Here is a 13,703-nt window from a genome sequence, read left to right on the forward strand (position 1 = left end):
AGATGGATAGACTTAGGGGAGATGGCTGAGGTACTTAAGAATAATAGCTGAGCTCTTAGATATATTTAAATTTAAGTACTATATTTATTTAGCCATCAATTTCCTTTATTTAAAATTTCCCACCGGAGTTTTCCACACCTGCTGGTCAATGTCAGCATCTTCCATAAAATTAGAAAGGAGAGTAGTTTTATTGGAAAGGGAAAATATAATCAAGCTGATTCTACTGTCTTATTGTGGCTTTATATTCAGGTCCAACAAGTATTTGAGGCACATATACAGTGAGCAACAGACCAACCGTTCTACTGATATTTTTAATGGCTTATTAATCTGTATATTCATTTATAGAAGCCATCTTATAGTTAGCAGGCTTTTAGTTTTAAGGTAGTAGAGAAATTTTTAGGCCCTTTTCCCCCTTATACTGTAAGAAGTATGTGAAACAGAGATCTATATTCTGGGCTTAATGAATCTAAGATAAATCAGTAGCTCTAAATCACAATATAAAAAGATAAGGAGTTGAGTGCATGGCATTGGAATAAACAGGGCAGAAGAAAATGTCCGATCTCCACAGTAGATGAGGGAAAGGCTAACAAGGTGGAAGCTGACACATTCCACAGAACTCTTGGAAGACTGTCAATTTGAAGGCACTGATTACTGAAAAAAGGTTACTTGAGGTTGATGGTATATATGCTTCCAAGTGATATAGATTAAAAAGTTTGTATATAGATGAAGAGAACCCAAGATTGTCCCTTCCATTATTCATAGTCAAGTAGATAAACCTATATCCCAGGAGATAGGAGATCTAATCTCTGAAGTAATTAAATTAACTACTCCCAACTCTCAGATCTCCAGAAGGTGGGATGGTGCTTACTGACCTATGGGGCTTGAGCTCTCTTTTTCTTCCAGAAAGAGTTTTTATAAAGCTGGCACAGAGGTTTGTGATCTTCAATAAAAGATATAGGAGCATCCCTTTTTTGACTGAACTGAATCACTCCAGAGAAGAAACAGCTAAATATTGATATTAGGATGTACCAAATAAGATACAAATAGGTAGCCACAGTTGAGGAACCTCTCTAGGATGGATAATGATCAAATACATAAACTTAAAAACAAAAAAAAACAAAAAGAAAAACCTAACTCAGGATGAACAAGATGGCAGAAAGTAGAACACCTCAAAAAGAAAAAAAAGAAAAAAAATACATATACATATAAAATTAGTAACCACAGAGAAATCCCAGAATAAGAGCAGAGGAAGCTTTAGGAAAACTATACAAATTACAATTAGAGAACAAGATAAGGATGTTAGAAATTAAACAAATGATTAGATAAAAATTGATTAGATAAACATCTGTACATTAGATAAACAAATGATTAGATAAGCATCAGAATAGTTTTATAAGATAAAAATTCTGTAATTCTCTTGGAAACTAGGGAGATAGGAATGGATAATAGTGGGGAGCATATAAGAAAATTGAGTGGGTCAGGCAGTCCAATATTCTTCTAATACTATTCCAAAAAGAGACAACAGACAAAATAATGAGAAATTACCAAAGAAATAATATAGGGGAAAAAAAATCACAGAACTGAAGTAAATAAGTCACCAAAAGTGCCCACCAAAAAAAAAAAAAAAAAAAAAAAAAAAAAGAAATAAAAAAGAACTACTCTGTGGCATATGGTTATTTTTTTCTCTTTTTTTCCTTTTTCTTGGTCATTTTTTGTCAAAATATTGGTTATAAAAAGAAGATTCTGAAATTTTCCAGATATTAACAGTAAGAAAGTTTCATATAAAGAATTGAAAGTCAGCTTGGCATGAAACTTCAACATTCACACTAAAGCTAGAAGATAATTGGATCCAGTGTCTTCAGAATTCATAGAGAAATGATATTTTATTTATTCATTTTTTATTATTTTATTCTAATAAATGGTATGACTAAATATAGATTTATAAATTGAGTAAGAAGGTAGAATAAAGATGTTTTGAGATATTCAGTGTCTCAAGTTTTCATTCATCACTGTTCTGTGGGCATCTGATGTAGGATGCTCTTCAAAAGTAATGAGATAGGGGCACCTGGGTGGCTCAGTGGGTTAAAGCCTCTGCCTTCAGCTCAGGTCATGATCCCAGGGTCCTGGGATCAACCCCCACATCGGGCTCTCTTCTCGGCAGGGAGCCTGCTTCCTCCTCCCTCTCTCTCTGCCTGCCTCTCTGCCTCCTTGTGATCTCTATCAAATAAATAAACATTTAAAAAAAAAGTAATGAGATAGTGATAGGGTAAGCTTTGAATCTAGGGAACAGAGGATCTATCACAAAAGAGTTATTAAGATAATTCCAAAGATGAGGTCAAAGAAAAACCTGTGATATCTGTACTGCAGGCCTTGATAAAAGATACTAGTATAATTTGGAGTGGTAAGAAAGTGACTCCAGAAGAAATATCTACAAAAGATTTTTAAAAAATGAAAATTAACATTTTTCTGACAATTCTGATTATATGAATACTAGGTTTAGAGAAGTTTCAGATCTATTGGAGGGTGTGGGAAATCTTGGCAAAAGATTCAGTGACCCTTAAGCAATAAAAATGAGCAATGTTTAAAGGATTTTAGAAGTTGGCCATGTTGTGTTTGTTTGTTTGTTTGTTTAAGCTAAAAGTGGTTTTACATTGGGGATTGCTTAGGTAGGCACAGGAAGAGATCTGGCATCAAGCACAAGGAGGACTGTTAGAGTAGATTAGTTGCTGCTCACAAAGCTTCCCCAGTCTCTAGACATGGAAGTCATTACCAAGAGATGGCTTAGGGGTGAATGAGAGCCAGGTCCCTGTGGCTTCCCCATGTGAGCCTCTGAATTATGGCTAAATCAGCTGTTTTGGGCTACTGGTTAACTAGATTTTCAACCATTAAACTTGAAAATACATACAAAAGGTTGTGTGGCTACAAGCCTAAGCTTTAGTGGAATGTATGTCCTCATAGAAAAGTTGGAAATAACCAAAACTGAAGTCTTCACCTACCTTCAGTTCCATCTGTGGATTTGTTCAAATACTAGAGATCCTCAGGTCCAGAATTCCAGCATCATCTGTTCTTTCAAAGTAAATTTTAAAGAACTCCATCCATTGTTTTGGTACCTCCTGATCAAAGTTGGCAAATGAAGAATGAGTGCTTTTGAGCAGTGTGCCTTTTGGAAGCTGAAATTCATCTGAATGGAGATGAAGTGAACATCAAATGCTGACTATGTCCTGGAAGCATTTTTGTACGATCTTGAATTTTCAACAAACTGGCTTTTGCCGGTTTATCCAGCTGTTTTTTAAAATAAAAGTTGGGGTTTTCAAAAAAAATGAGCAATCCTAATTCCAGGAGAAACAAAAGGAATAAGAAGAAAGAGTTATTGTAGTACATTACGACTCAGTAGTGAACAATATTTACATGGTTATGATAATTAAAACACTGAATATGGCATTAAGCAAAGATTGTAGTATAACAACATTTTGAGAATAGAGGTAGGAAAAGTGGAGAGTAGGAGAGCTAAAATCTTCACCTGCCAAAATGCAAAATTTTATAAATCTCAATCTCTAGATACCCATTGAGAGATAGCAATATAAGCATGGTATTTGGAAAGACAGAAGCAAGATCCAGAAGAAGGTTTCTTCTTCCAAGATTGAGATGAGGGTAACAGGAAATTATAATGTTTATTCTAGGTAGTTAGAACTGCTTAATTCTTTAAACCATATTGTTGTTTTACTTTGATAAAATACTAATCAAAAATTACTTAGAACCATTGCATGTGCTTGGTTACTGCAAATGATGCTAATAATGAAGCCCTGTCCTCAAGGGCTTCTTGAGTGTTGAGAATCTTTTAGGTTTTAGTAATCTTTATCCTTAGAGTAGCATATAATTCACATACTAGTGAAGAATGTTACATGAAGAAATTTTCACTTAAAGTTTCCTGGAAATGAATTAAAAAATTGGATTGAAAGCAAGACTCTCAGACTGCTTGGGTTCAAATCTTGGGTTCTGTACTCATTCTTTCTATGTGTCTGAGCATTTATTTACTTCTCTTTACTTCATATGCAAAGTTCAAATTACATTACTATGTATCTTATGAAGTTGTTACTGTGTCTTTTTCCTATTCCTGTGTTAGATTAAGAAGATAATTGGGGCGCTTGGGTGGCTCAGTGGGTTTAGCCTCTGCCTCGGCTCAGGTCATGATCTCAGGGTCTTGGGATTGAGCCCTCCATCGGGCTCTCTGCTCGGCGGGGAGCCTGCTTCCCCCACCCCCCGCCTGCCTCTCTGCCTGCTTGTGATCTCTCTCTCTGTCAAATAAATAAAATCTTAAAAAAAAAAAAAAGATAACTTATGTAAAGTGCTGAGCATAGGGCTTACTATACAGTAACTAATGAACGGATGATGGTATGATGATGGCGACAATGATGACAACGAGGACAAAGATGATGGTGGTAATACAGCTGTATACCAAGGAAAACATTCATTATCCCTTAAGCTACTCAAAGATTAACAAAATTCCCCATCTGTACAATAACCTACTTTATCCTTTGTTATTTCATGAAATTGTACCGGAAAATAACATGTTTGTAGTTACCAAAATGGATAAGTTGGGAAACAACCTCATAAGGACAAAATTGGATCATCCTAATAATTCAAGTTGAAGTTACTTAGTGTGTATATTTTCATCATTTTTCTTAATTTTTATTTAATTTTTTAAAAGAATTTATTTGTTCTTGAGAGACAGAGAGGCAGAGGAAGAGGGAGAAGCAGATTCCCCATGGAGCAGGGAGCCAGGATGCGGGACTCATCCCATGATTGAGGATCATAACCTCAGCTGAAGGCAGATGCTTAACAGACTGAGCCTCCCGGGTACCCCAATTTTGACTCAGTTTTTGTTGAATTCTGTTCTCAGCCAAGTCCATAGTTTTTTGCTTGCTTTGGCTTTTCCATTTTTAAAAATATGAATCTCTGTTTAAAGTCAAAGGAGGCTGTATCCATGAAATATATGCAGAAGTGTGAAGTTGCAGAAAAGTAAGATGTCCAAAAGGGTAGATTGCTTGGTGAGGAATAGTTTAGAATGAGGTAGATAAATTATCTTTTACTACCATATTTTCCACAAAACATTAGAAAAGGGACAAAAGGTTGAAAGTTAATGGTTCTTTGCCTAGTGATGCCCTGCCCTTGTCATTGTGAATAGTGTTTTCTTGAAAGGGCATCACTATTTTAAGGCTGAGAATTCACAGGAAAAGTGAAGCTGATATGTTGGTTCTGAATATTATTTTTAATTACTAAATCCTGAAGGAGATGTAAAAAGCATAGACTAGTTTTTAATTTTCTTTCCAATTTACAGAATTTTCTTTAAAAATTAAGTTTTAATCACTTACAGATGAGAGTCATTTTGGTGTGGTAACCAACTGAAAAAATAATTTTATCCCCAAGTCACAGTTTGAAATAACAGTATTTTTTACATGACTACCTATATTTTGAAAACTGAATAGAGAAATATTGAGTGTTTAGTGTGTCATGAGTTTCTATTTATTATCTAAGTGGAAGTTAAGAAAATTAGGCATTATCCCACAATAAACCTGATACGTAATCCACCCATTCAATACTTCCCACTATGCCCTGACCTCTATAAGGTCACTCCAGTGTTGGCAAGTCTTGACATAAAGTCAGTGATTTAAAGTTACAGACAGCTGGGTAAGCATATCACATGTAATAGGACATCTACTTGGGTGCTTCTTCAATATGTTGACCTTGAAAATTTTCCATTTCACCAACTGGAAAGTGGTCTAAAGATGGTCATTTCCTGAGTATCTGACAGCTCCTAGAAATTCCTGTTTTCCTTGCGTCTAAGAATGATTACAGATAGACTCTGAATTCATTTTAAACTTATGTGACAAAGTGATCACAATTCAACATAAAAGATAATAATGTAGGGACGCCTGAGTGGCTCAGTTGGTTAAGCAGCTGCCTTCGGCTCGGGTCATGATCCCAGCGTCCTGGGATCGAGTCCCACATCGGGCTCCCTGCTCAGCGGGGAGCCTGCTTCTCCCTCTGCCTCTGCTGCCACTTGGCCTGCCTGTGCGCGCGCCCTCTCTCTCTCTCTCTCTCTCTCTGGCAAATAAATAAATAAAATCTTTAAAAAAAAAAAAAAAAAGATAATAATGTAATATCTGTCATGACTCAAATATATTTGCTGGTTCTTCCTGACCCTAATGACAACCTTCACACTACCACATCTCTCTTTTCAATTCAATGTGAAAAATGATATAGAATTAGCAACATATATTTGTTTTTTTTTAATTGACAGGTGACATTAAAATTTAATAATTTTATATTTCATGAGAACATGGTGGTAATCTTTTTAGATGTCTTGTCATACTCTGTGATTCCTTGTTTTGGTCATTGTCACCTGTACAAGAGTTGCTGGTCATCAGCCTATCTACAAACTGTTTCCCAAAGTCACTGAATGTCCTGAGCAAGAAATTGTGCAAAGATTTTGAAAGGGCTCATCTCTTTCGACTGCATTGACCATTGGCTTCCTAATTCCAAAGACTTGTTTCTGAGAAACAGAGAATTATAATTACACTTCAGGCACAACAAATAGTCATGTCGGCTCCCATGACTACATGATAATAAACACCTGCTTGGGAAGAAATAACATAGTGCATAAGGTCACAGAGGAGTTTCTCTGTGAGTAAACAAGATTTTTCTCATAAAATGCTTCATTCAAGTACCTCTTTTTAGTAGTGCTAAAGAAAGGTTTCTAGCTACAGTGTTTTTAATTCCCATAAGGAAAGCTAAACATTTTGTGAAAATTGGGATTCATTTTTGGACTTTCTCTCCATTTTGTCATTTGGAAACAGGGTTATATGTTGGAGAGGTTTTCACTTGACTTCACAAAAGGGGCTCAGATGGAGTTGCTGGGTGCTTTCATGAATTGGTGGTAAATAGGCAGTGGTGTTAAATGACTGAATGTGTTATACATAAGATTAGTGATTCACAATGACTTGATTCAAAAAGACACCTTAAGGGAAATAGAGTTCACCTTCCCCATGTTGAGTAGTTAGGCTTCTGTCTTCCGCTTGCAGGAAAATGATACCCAACTCTAACTAACTTAAACAAAAGAGAAACTCGTTGACTCCTATAGTCAAGGAAAGATATAGGTAGTTCATAAAATTGAAAAGAAACAAAAGACTGATGGATTTAAACCTGAGAACCCAGGGTTCAATGGCTTCAGGATTCTTTTTGACCTCTCATGTGTTTCTTTTCATGTGCTGGAGGAGTTTCCTTTTGAACAAAAATCAACAATCACATATCAGTAGCTTCATTGGAAAAGCACCTAGTGTCCCTAAAACCCATGGATTAATACCAAGGAAGGTCTCTCATTTGTCCATCTTTTGGGCCAATCACATTTGTCGGGGGAATAAGTTATAACAGTTACCAAGTCCTATTGCTCATCCTAGGGAATTAGTGTCAATCACAAGAATAAGTCTAAGAAAGCTAGCTGGATGGGCAGAAAAATAGCTAACACAGTCTAAGGAACTATTTCTTGCTTAAACACCTCTCTACCATCATCAAAGTTGCTCCTCCAGCGTCACACTGAGAAATCATTGTCCATGGTGAAGAGATCACTTGAGTGGGGAACAGGAGATCACCCATCCTGGCTCTGCTTCTAACCACATCACAATAGTGAAAATGCTACTTTGTATCTCTGGACTTCATTTCCATCATCCATAGCATAACATCAAGCTTATTATTCTATCAAGTTCCTTCTCAATGAATAGAAATTACTACTACTGACAGGCTCATTCTGTTATTGGAGAGCTCAGATAAAGTTATATTGAGTCGATTTTGCCTTTTCTACAATGTAGTAAAGAGATTAAGAGTGGATTCTGATGTCAGGTAGCCCTGAGCTTGAGTATGTGATACTGTGCAATTTACTCAATTTCTCTGCTTCAGTTTTCAGTTTGTAAAGTTAGGGTACATAATTGTCCTAGTTGGTAAGGTTGTTTAAAGGACATAATTAAAACATGTATATAAAATATTTAGCAAACTGCCTAGGACTTATAAGTACTGAATAAATATTAGTCATTGTGGCCATTATTACTATGTTTATTTATTTATTCACTTATTTATTTAAAAATTTTCAATGCCTAATGTCCGTTGTGTTCTCAAGAGCTATGCAGAATTAAAGAATTTTGTTTTCATGGGACAGGTTTTTCTTTTTTCTCATACCCTTTCTACTTTACCATAATTTTCTATTGTTTACTAAATAGGTCCTTCAATACTTCCTTACAGAGTACAGAAAATTTCTATCCAAGGTCAGAGATTAATGGCCTTGTCATTTTAACTGTGCTTTGAATGATTTATAGTCCAGAGTTATCTCAATATGACAAAAATTTAAAAAGTGGTGGCAGAAGGCACCAGAAGAACATGGATGTACGGATTGGATTGTAGGAATGGATAATTGAGCACAGTTCAATTAAATGTCTAGATCATATAAAAATACTTATTCAAGAACTGACCCAAGTAACTTGGTCACCCATTTCTTGCATGATGAAAACTGCTTTTGATGATTAGTTTTCTGGCCTATATTATTGTCGGGGAGAAGGTAATAAAGGGTGAGAAAATAATTGCTGTTTTAATGTCCTCAGGATGTCAAAGCATTCTATCCGTTGGGTCAAAAATTCGGTCAAACCAGTTCAAAATCATGTACACAAGGTCTGTTTATGGATTGGACATATTCCACTGAATGTCCCAAATATCTTGGCTTCTCTCTGCTGTTTTTTTTTTTTTTTTTTAATTTCTGTGTTTTTTTTTTTTTTTTTTTTTTTTTTTTTTTTAATTTCTGGGTTTTTTGTTTGTTTTTTTTTTTTCTTTTTTAAATTTATATAATTCTCTAAATAGCGATTTCTTAATTTTAGCATGGAAATTTAATATGAAAATTCTTATTTCATTATTCTTATAAACTCAGAAGGTAAGTAAGGCATGGATTATAATTATCACCTTATTTTTAATCAAAGCAATTTACTTAAAGTCACCCAGCTAGTAGATGGCAGCAGAGACTTGCACAGAGGTATTCTAACTCTATGTTAGTGTTCTTATTAATAGAAAATAGTTAATGTATTTGTTCCATTTTTGTAATGTTGCTTGAGGTTCTTTATTTTTAAAATTTTTTTAAAGATTATTTATTTATTTGAGAGACAGAGTTAGTGACAGAGATAGCGAGAGAGAACAGGAGCAGGGAGGAGAGGGAGAGGCAGTCTCCCTGCTAAGCAGGGAGCATGACACAGAACTGGATCCCAGGAACCTGAGGGAAGTCTGACGCTTAACCGACTGAGCTATCTAGACACTCTACTTGAGGTTCTTAGATAAATCATCAGTATTAAGGTTGCTCGTAAATGAATCTGAAGATCCATGGAATTAAGTTGGGACAATTCTAAATTGAAAATTCAAGTGATGACATCCCTTACAGTTCAATTATCTGAGTTAACTATTTATAATAATAGATCTTGGTACACAGCTAGAATAATTCTCTGTTGTGTTTTTCTTCTTTTCCTCAGCTTTCTGTTTCTGTTACAATACCCTTAGAGATATTGCTAATAAATTAATTACTACAAAAGCATATATAGCCTCAAGGTTCATGTACAGTAGCCATTAGCCACATAGATACTCCATTTCCCTGAAGAAATACCAATCAAGTAGAAGTAAATGATCAATGTTTGGAGGACATGCAGAGGGGGGACAAAAAAAGGAGATGTGTGCATATCCATTTGGGGTATTTTATTCCATTAGGCATGTTTACTAAAAAAGAATGAACTCATGCAAGGAACACAGCTGATTGGAACCATGACGCTACGAAATTGAGAATTGTTTTACAAATGTATGTTCCAGTTCAGGAGCAGCCTCTCTTAATAACAGCCTCCTTTTAATAGCAGCATCCTAGGCACTTGATCCACAGAGGGAAGTAATTAAATTTAAGAGACACAATCCTCATTTTGACGATACCCTCGATTTAAAGTAGCAGGGGAGCATAATTTAATCTAATAGAAATTATGGCTTGAGCATGAAGATACGCTTGCAAAGAAACACAGACCAAGTCTACACAGTACCAATTACCCAGTCAACCAGGGTTACAAGCTGTGTTTATTTCCATGGCTGAAAGGTGCAGCATAGGAAATAGTGGTATTACAATAACGTTGTATGGTGACAGATGGTAGCTACACTTGTGGTGAGCTTAGGATAACATATAAATTTGTAAAATCACTATGTTGTACATATGAAACTAACGTAACATTATATATCTAGTATACATTAAAAAAGAAAACTGGCTTTGCTCAAAAAAATACATATATATAAACTATTTTTATTTCATATCACCCAATCAAAGCAAATCTTGAGGGTTGAGATTTATTTATTTATTTTAAAATACATTTACATTTGAGGGTGAATACAGACCACAATATTAAGATGAGGTCAAGTTTCACATGTATCCAAAATGAAGTGAAGAAATGAAGTAATTGGGTATTCTTAACTGAAAGAATATAGTCTGAAACATAGATATTTGAATTCACAAGTGTATAACCTAAACCAACAGAATAAATATTGTCTTTGTCCTCCTTTCTGGTCTTACATAATTTACTCACAGATATATTTGAAATTAGAGGAAATCACATTAATTTATAGTTAGATCATAATATAGTATGTTGGCCTGTCATGGATAAAGTCAGCTTCGTGCAATGGAAAGAAGAGCTGGCCTGGGAGTTGTGTTCTCACTTTTAATCTTGTCTCTATTCATTTATGCTTCTATTTGTCAAATCAATGTATCAGTTAGCATGCAGAGAAATAATTAAATGAACAAGATCCATTTCTTATCATTGAAGAGTTTGTAGAATATTGGAAGAGATAAACATGTAAAAATAATTATGACCAAATGTATTTAATACTAGAATGGATTTTTATAGAGCATATTTTAAGAGATAAGAATGGAGACATAAATATATCTAGTCATCTGAAAAATTGCTCATGAATGAGTTAATGTTTTCTTTGGGTCTCAAAGGATGATGATAAAGATTGATTTATTTATTAGAGAGAGAGAGTGTGTGCTTGTGGAGTGGCGGGAGGGGCAGAGGGAGAAAAATCTTTAAGCAGTCTTCCCAATGTGTGCAGAACCCCACACAGGGCTCTATCTCACAATCCATGAGATCATGACCCATGAAGTCTTGAGCTCAGCCAAAACCAAGAATCAGTCCCCTTCACCAACTGAGCCACCTAGACCCTCCTCAAACCCATGGGATGGCTTCAGAGATGAAGAAAGCCATATGAAATCTCAAATTTCTTTGAGAAATTTCTTTGTCAAAGAAATTTGAGATTTCAGTGTGTATGGAGAATGGAAGGTAAAATGGAAATGTAGGCAAAAGCTCTGGTTATTCCGAGCATTGGACTTGTGTGAAAGAAAAAATAAGACTAGAGAGTAGGCAATCTTACAGGATATGTTCAAGACTTTGATTTTGCTCCTTAGAAAATAACCCTTTAACCCAAGGAGTTATTCATGTTCTACCTGTATTCTTATCTAAACTGAATAATCTTTGGGTTTTTTTTTCTCCAGTCCAGTGTACAGTACACTGTGTTGAATGAATATGAATGAGAAAATAATTGGTCACAATCTGTCTTCAATTTTATGTCATTATTTTTAATTTATGACTTTAAGGGTATTTAAAGGATTATAACATTAATAAATGTGTCATCCAGTGGTATTCCTGGAATACTTTTATGCTCAGATAAAAATCCAGAAATATCAGAATAGTATAAAGTGACCATATTACAGGAATGGTACACATGTTAAAAACCAGTAATGTAAACAGCTCTTCATTCAGAAAAGCTGGAGCAGAGCATACATAGTTTATTGGGAGGAAATAATGGAAGAAAATATCAAAGGGAATTTAATCTTTTACGTAGGTTCTGAAATAATCTGCCTGTGAAACCTAACATGTTACTGCATTCCTCTAAGTTTTATAAATGAATTCTACAAATATTGTTTGAGCACTTACTGTGTTTCAGACACTAGTGCTTGAAACAACGATAGACACATTCTTGTCCTAACTGAGCTTTCATCTAATGAACTAAAGTCAGCAAGGATTCTCTGAGAACAAGCTACATAAACCCAACTTGAGTTCTCACCAGACAAAAATGACTTAATTCAAAGGACCTGGGATACCTGACAGGCTTGAAGGGGACACTAGAAGTCCAGGCTTTGGAAGGAACAAATGCCAATGAGTTCCAGAAAAGTAGATGGTAAGAACTAGAAGAAAATGGACTGTGTACTGTCAGGGTCAGGGGAGGAATGATTTTGCAAAGGAAAATTGAGTTATTGCTAATAGAAAAGATCATGGATACTGGGCAGGCAAAAGAAAGAGTTTCTCCCCAATAATGTTTGTCTTACTCTTGAAATGATTTCTAAGACCTGTTTGCACTGTAAAAATTCTAGAAATAGTTAGATTATGATTTGGTGTTTCACAGTTTTTTGAGGTAGGCTGTTTTCTTTATCATACAGCCCTGCCTTATGTAAATAGAATCTCAGAACCAGACTAAGATGGCTTTCATCCCAAAGTTAAATGGAAAAAAATAGTGAAAAATACATATATTTTTTAAAAGAAGAGGTCATGATCGTATTTAAAGTCGTTCTATAAATAGGCATTCTGCAAAGCATCACACACTTCAGGCAAAGAGCAAGGTTCAGTAATATAGTTCATTTAAAGCTATCTTTCTGGCATTGAGATGGCCCCAGAGAGATTTATTTTCATGGATTTATAAGCTCTCAGAAACTGCAGCTTAAACATGGGCTAGCTGTGAGATGTTTAATTACTGCTTTTGGTCACCGAAGCAACAATGCTAGGCCTCTCTTTGAAGACAACAGTGTTATAAAAACTGTAACACTTTACTAAAGCCATCTTTGATGATGACCTCTTTTAGGAAGCACTGTTTTTAATTAGACCCTGGGTTTGAAAGCAAGAAGGGTCAATGAAAAAAAATTTTTTAATCATACCCCAGCTACTCAGCTACTCCTTTACAAAATTCAATTACTTCCATCCAGCGCAGCATAAGAAACATTTGGTAACTGATTAAAACAATTCTTAAAGCAAATTATAGCCCTGTCAGAAAACAAGAAATCAGAATATCAAAACACAAGGACATTTCTATGTAAAATGTCTTGCAAGTGTCTTTGACAATTTCTGTCTACTTGTTATATTAGTTTCATTAATTTGGTCCACATCAAGCAAAAGAAAAAAATTAAGTACTTCCATAGATTTGCTATTTGAAATAAAAAATCCTCAAATGAATAATATTCCCAAAGATAACTAAAGTAGTCATGTGGGGAAATTTTATGCTTTAATTTTATCCAAGCTTACTCAGCACTGTAAAAATCTATGTACAGGTTTATAGCTATAGAGACCCCAAAATAACTGCTTTTTCTTTGGGCAGTAAAGCTGCATCTATAAAATTTCAGCCACTACTAATATGTAAATGCCTTTAGACATAGATTTTATTTATTGCTTTCTGGGCAAAGCCAAACATAACAATATGTTATTTGTAATATATTTGGTTAGGCTTTAAAAAGTTAACTTGTAAGCTACGTAGATCTGATCCATGAGTCCTAAAATACATGGTTATTTTCACTTCAATTTAAATGTTGTTTATACTTTGTTTAG

The sequence above is a fragment of the Enhydra lutris genome, unplaced genomic scaffold (genome assembly GCF_002288905.1).
Source record: "Enhydra lutris kenyoni isolate GAN:26980312 unplaced genomic scaffold, ASM228890v2 scaffoldscaffold10, whole genome shotgun sequence".
In the NCBI taxonomy this organism is placed as follows: Eukaryota; Metazoa; Chordata; class Mammalia; order Carnivora; family Mustelidae; genus Enhydra; species Enhydra lutris.